Source organism: Lethenteron reissneri, chromosome 12, assembly GCF_015708825.2.
Source record: "Lethenteron reissneri isolate LAM-NWPU_2019-01 chromosome 12, ASM1570882v1, whole genome shotgun sequence".
In the NCBI taxonomy this organism is placed as follows: domain Eukaryota; kingdom Metazoa; phylum Chordata; class Hyperoartia; order Petromyzontiformes; family Petromyzontidae; genus Lethenteron; species Lethenteron reissneri.
Window position 1 is genome coordinate 8050364 of NC_083790.1, and position 6921 is coordinate 8057284.

Below are 6921 nucleotides of genomic sequence, written 5' to 3' on the forward strand. Positions count from 1 at the left end.
TTTATTGTTTGTAGTTAGCAGCCTCCACAAGCAGTATGTTATTGACATATCTTGCATTTAGACATTCTGTTATTTACTCACAAATGTGCTTTTAGACAAATTTCAGGACCAAAAAATGTTTTTGGTCAGAAAAGGTTTTTTTTATACATAACATGATCACTGCCTATTTCAGCAAAGGCATGAAAAACATTTAATAACGTGCAATATGTTGAAAGTTGCATTGATCTCATACCCTTTGAAACATCAAAACTATCAACATTTTGGAGGACTGGATGAACATCTATATTGTCCCATTTTTGATGTATCACCTTCATGTTTTAATCATTGCGACTGGTCACGAGCACTCGTACGACTTGCTCTTGATGTGTCCTAAAACCTAACTGCGGTGCCATTCTGTGAGTACTGCAAATGCAGAGGACTGATCTCTTGTCGTTAGTGGCAAATACAGGCAACAGATGCACTAGTAGCTTCCCCCAACAACCCAAATGCACTCACAGTGGGAATACATTTCAAAGAGATATTTTTTCCTCCAGTGCTAAAGGCACTGCTGACACTCTGAGATTGCCTATGCCCTTTTCGCCGTCAAAATACTTTTAAAACCATTTTAAGCCAGGAAACTTGTCGATGGCGATAACAGCTGTTCTCTGCCTTGGCAGTAATGGTGTATGGACGATGGTGGTGAATGTCAAACAGGATTTGTATATTTAAGTTTCATTGGTTGATCATTATGGACATTTATATGCCATTGTGTGTTTTGGTGTAATGTAACTGGTAGCTGAAAATGGAAATTGTCCAAAAAAAATTACATACCCAAAGAACATCACCCATCTCATTAACTTGAGTATTAACAGTGCTCTTGGTAACAAGCTTTCAACCCGTCCTCGGATACGACCTTAAGTCCATTTCAGACTCCTAACTTAGCCAAATATGCAGTAGATGACTGTGCTTGCTCTAAATTGATCCAGAAGCTTGACTGCACATTGCATTCTAGAAGACATCAAGACTGAGACGAGCAGAAGTCTCGGTAGGTAATGCATTTTTGCTTTGGTACAGACGCATCCATGCGCACGTGCGGTTCTGCATGTGCTATAAAGCGGAGGGCAAATGTGAACGGGCTCAATATTGAAGGTGGTTGCAGTGCAAAAGGGAGCCCATTACTGCCACACAGCTCATGCGAATAGAGCGACCCTTTTGGCTCCAATCCTTTTACATTATTCTGTAATCAATGCCACCGCATGACTTCACTTCAGTGGGGTTCTGTCAATGGATAGTGCCCAAAGCCCACAGGCTTATAAGACTTATTTTTTTGGATGTCGTGTTTGGAATTGCAATGCATTTCCCATGGTTGCTGGAGTCCATACATCGTTAACGTGTCCATTGTATCAATTTGAATTCACTTTAAATGTGTTACTTAAGTTGAGCAAACGGTGAGTGGCTGTAAATTTGGTTTAACACGTATAGGCTTCTGCGACCAATATCCGTAATAGAGGTTTTTGGGTTAGATCGTGTAAATATGACTGTGTCGTTAAACCCGCCACCACACGACACAGCCAATTGGTAAGGTTTGTCACGTAAACAAAACATGCAAATTCGTTACGAGTGTTGTTCTAGAATTGTAGATGTTGTGGGCTTACTTTCCAACATGCCGGTGTGCTGAACTCTGAACGAATTGGCAACATTTTGTTTAGCTGACGCCTTGCTAATTGTCTGTGTCGGGTGGTGGCGGGTTTAACGACACATTTATATATCTACGCGATCTAACCCAACAACCTATATTATGGTCGTAAATTTATATTAACGATAAAATAGGTTTCAATGGTTGTAAATAATGTACCTGATTTTAAAGTAAAAATAAATCTGATTACAGCAGTCTATGTCAGATCTCATGCCACTAGCTCATATCGGAAGACTCATGAGTAGCAGTGGTTGTAATAACAGTCCTCTAATTCACGAGACACTGTAAATATTTACGGTGGTATAAACAGAGTTTTAAACATACGTAACCAAGGGGGTTAACGTGCTCACCACTGGCAGCTTGCTGGAGTTCAGCGGTTCAAATCGTACCAAAGTGCGGGCTGCTTTAAAAGGTCAACATTAAAGACCCTCCATTTAAAGCTTTCGTGACTGCAGGGATTCATCTTCTTGGTTCTTTCGGTAAAGTCACGTAGAAGGGAAATAATAAAATAATATTTCTCACGACGTTTCAGCCACAATGCCAGCAGCCGTCCTCAGGTGAAGAACAGGTCTGTCGGAAAGACAGCATCTCATTCAGACGGCTGCTTGCGTTGTGGCCGAAACGTCGTGAGAATTATTTGATTATGTTTAATTTTTATTATTTTATTATTTCCCTTCTACGTGACTTTACCGAAAGAACCAAGAAGGATTAAAGACCCTGTAATATGATTGTCCAACAGTGGGATTCTGGGTGACACCGTCATGACCCAAATATGATTTGTGGAGAATCGTTCCCACCTAATTACAATAATAACATTCCTATCGCGCAGTCCCACGTGTACTCACCAGGCTGTTCTTCCCAGAGAGAAAGAGACTCCCTCACCTGACTCGCGGATCAATTGATTTAATTACGGGGGGGGGGCCGTATGGAGATGAGTCGCTAATTTACAAGAAGGTTGGATGTGCAGGGCAAGAGGTTCGTTCCTTTAACCCCAATTTCTCTTCCAGTGTTTCCTGACGCACACCAGAAACAATTTATAGCAGGCTGTGTATGCAATCAAAAGGAGGAGGGAGGGGGGGGGGATTTGAGAAGGAGTGGAATTCTAAGGTTTTATTGTGTAAGACTATAAAACAAGATCAAGTTCTGTGTTTGTGTGTGTGTGTGTTTTTTAAAAGGCTGTATTGTTCACATTTATTCACGCAGGCTTATTTGTGCGTCCGGTCTTCAAGTGAGCATTCACGGCAGCCATGAATACGATGGCACAAACAGGACAACGGCAGTTTAACACGCAGGCTTTCGCGACCAATATCATCCATAATATCGAGGGGTTTTTTGGGGGGGGGGGGTAGATCGCGTAAATATAAATGTGCCTTCTTGGTTCTTTCGGTAAAGTCACGTAGAATGGAAACAAAAATAATAAAACATAATAAAATAATTTTCACGACGTTGCGTTGTGGCCGAAACGCTTGCATTGTGGCCGAAACGTCGTGAGAATTATTTTATTATGTTTTATTTTATGTTTTATTTTATTATTTTTATTGCTTCCATTCTACGTGACTTTATCGAAAGAACCAAGAAGATGAATCCCTGCAGTCACGAAAGCTTTAAATCGAAATATAAATGTGTCGTTGAACCCGCCACCACCCGACGCAGCAGCGTGTTCCGAAAGCACAATCCACCTCGCGTGGAGCACCGCGCATCGTCCACACCTCCGATTTAGCTTGGTTGGCTACGTACGGTGCGAAAGAAGTTCAACATAGTACGTCCAGCCCAGAGCCCTTGCAATACGCTGCACGCGTTCCCCAGCAATAGCACAGCGCAACCAAATGTATTTGCTTCTCCGATGTTGTTTATCCGGGTTTGTACCGCGCGTTGCTTTGGCACGATGCCTGATGTTTCGCCCTTACTGCCGGGAGCTGCTTCATAATTCAAAAAGAACGCCGAAGCTTCGAGGAATTCAATCTCCCAGCACGTGGAGCGAAGAAATTACGTGGAACAACACGCGCGGGTACAATCCGACAAAAAAAAACCACGTGCGATAACTGTACAACAACAACAATCGCATCAACAACAGCAACAACAACCATCACCACCAAAAACCCCACGCAGTATACGTAAACACATTTATTCTCATCGACTGTATGGAATTGGTAACGCTTTGGTTTTCTCCTCCCGCAGAATCTCACTGATCGGGTTTGTCACACGCCGGCGATTCGTGCATCGACCGGCAACGCGCTTTCCTCTACCGCACTCCTCCGTCCTCGTCTCTTTCACTCGCTCAGTGACATGTTCAAGAGAGACGCGCACATGGCCCGTCCGCTCAACAGCGCACGCAAAAATAATTCACAGATTTTTTTTTTGCGAGCCCCAAACAAAGTGGAACGGCGGCGTCGCCAGCGTCTGTTCTACAAATTTTGCACAGTCCTCTCGGGGAAGATTCTCCCCCCCCCCCGCCGCTAGTTCCAGGATTATTGTATCCGGCGTTTATGGACGCAATGCCCCTTGACATCAAGATGTCGAAGCCGATGTTTTGATCTCTTGAAGTGCGGTGCACATGATGAAAGGGGGGGGGGGGGGGGGGAATCTAAATTAGGTCAAGTCAATTCAACTTTAAGCGATTCAATACTCGTCGGTGTCATTTTCAATTTACGCTTGCATTAAAAAATATATATATACGGATCAGAAGATGATGTATTTAGCTTGTGCTTACGTGTGATAGTTAAGACATTCTACTGAAATACGATATATTTCAAGATGGAGTAACGCTTCCCGTCGTCAGTATTTTAACGCAAACATAGCCCATCCAAATTATTTAAAAGGCAGATTTGTTTTTTTTTATGTGAGAGATGCTACCGTGGCGTAACGGTTCGCACACTGGAATTGCAACACCGGAGGTCGCAGGTTCGATTCGACCTCCTGTCCACTCAGTGATATATATATAAATACACCAAGTGGAGACGATCAGCAGATCGCGTGCGCTGGGGTGAAGTGTGGGTTACTCCCACCTTTCGCAAGACATCTAGCCAGCCCGAAAGAGTAGGCCAAATACACCCTCTCTACGGAGGGGCTCTCTTTAACTGAGGCCCATACAGCCAGCAGTGTCGCTAACATGCAATTGCATGGCTGCACCGTTTACCTCAATACAAACTCGTGCCATAGAGCATATTTGAAACGTATATCGTAATCTTAAGGGACTTCCCTTTCATTTAACAATTTTAACACAAATACAAGCCATCCATATTCTTTGGTTCTTTCGGTAAAGTCACGTAGATATAAAAAAATAATAATAAAAGTTAATGAAAAAATAAGAAAAATAAATACATCAAATAATACAAGGTATCGATTTAAAGCTTTCGTGACTGCAGGGATTCATCTTGGTTCTTTCGGTAAAGTCACGTAGAATGGAAATAATAAAATAATAAAAATAAAACATAATAAAATAAATGTATTATTTTATTATTTCCATTCTACGTGACTTTACCGAAAGAACCAAGAAGATAATAAAAGGTAGTTTTTTTTTTAACGTGGATTCAAGCGACACTGAAGCGACGCTGGTTCACTCGGGGTCACGGTGTCGTTCTCCGCTCTCCGAAGGAGGTCACGCTCCTGCATGCACAGCGTTGGGTGCGCCACAATTCCCTTTCAGGAGATTATTCGGCTCTTTGCCTTCTGGGAGAAATTGCCGCTCTCAAGCGCGACGATGGCAACGGGTGTGCCCGCACGTTTGGGGAACAAGACATAATTCCCCGCAGCTTTATAGAAGCTTAGCAGGTATTATAAAATTCCTTTTGAAAGGGTTCGCAGTTAATAATGAATACATAGATTGCATTTTGGCAAAAAAAAATATGCTTAGAATACAGTCGTTGCTCATGGCGATTTTAAAGCATCCAAATTGGCAAATTATGTTTGTGGCTTAAATGCTGTCGACAATATTTGGATGGAATTCGCAAATTGGCTCCAATGTGTTAAACTCCCTTAAGGAATCTCGTGTAGTGGAACAGCTATAAAGTGACCTATAACACCCCAAGGCGACTGATTATAATTATTATTACCGCGAGGATAAGAGACATTATTGCTGCCAGTTCAAGGTGATGCTGATGCGAAAGATTCATGGATCTCGTTTTGTCCTCTCTCTTCCGGCCTACTCAAGGCCGCCTGAAGCTTTGTTGTAAGCTGCACTTCTGCGCTAAAACTACACATGATTTATTCTGCCTTTTCCCGGTTATTACCGGTGCAGTGAGTGAAAAGCCGCCGCGTCCGCGCATTAAATGCACGCCGTGTTTCCAAATGAAAAGGATGACTACAGTGTGAGAACACTGGCACAGCGCACGCTAAGAATAAAGCTGTACAGTACTTTATTGTTTGTCTCCATAAATCATTTTACGTAAGAAAAAAAGACGTTTTAAAAACACGCACATTCCCCACGAGCCGTCGAATATTTCGTGCAATCCTTAGATACCAATTCACAACATTACCACAGTTTTAATAAGTGATAACAAAAAAGTGACATTACTGACTCTGTACTTGTACGCATGATGATTTGCATGAATGGTTTTTCGATTAAAAAAAATATTTTTTTCTCGTTAGCCACACGCTCGTTATCCCAATTATCAGCGTTGTAGATGCAATTTCATAGGCACGCTATTCATTTCCAAAGTGACTCTGGGTACGCGCAAGGACACGCGTTCCGACAAGGTAACTTGCGTAAATCGATAGAACGCTGCGTAATCAAGCGGTGGTTACGATAGGCAGAGGGGGTGCTTGTGCCCAAGGCGTCGAAGTTGATTGTGCAAACCACCACCGGGGATGATCAATACAGAGACATAGACCCCCCCCCTCCGCCTTAACAGAATGTTGGGTGCAAATGCTGTTCACGAGCAGCTCATGTGAAGGCAGGCACGGCACACGAGAGTAGTGGGTGGCGCAGCACCAATCAAAGATCCCCCGTGTAACCTTAACAGACTGTAGGGACAAGTGCTGTTAGCGAACACCTATGAAGGCCGGAACGGTACACGAGGGGGTGGGTGGCCAGCACCACGCCCGACCGCCTTTGTCTCCCTAGTGGCAATGTTTACACACCGCACCGGGTACTCATTTGAGGCTGAGTCGACCTAGGGGAGGCCCAGGAACGGTTCAGATAATCGTCACTGGTGTTGGCCGTGAGCGGGAATACGAACCCGTGTCGCCGGGTTCATAGCGCAGCGCGCTAACCGCTACACTATCGCTCTCCCCCACACACGTGGGCG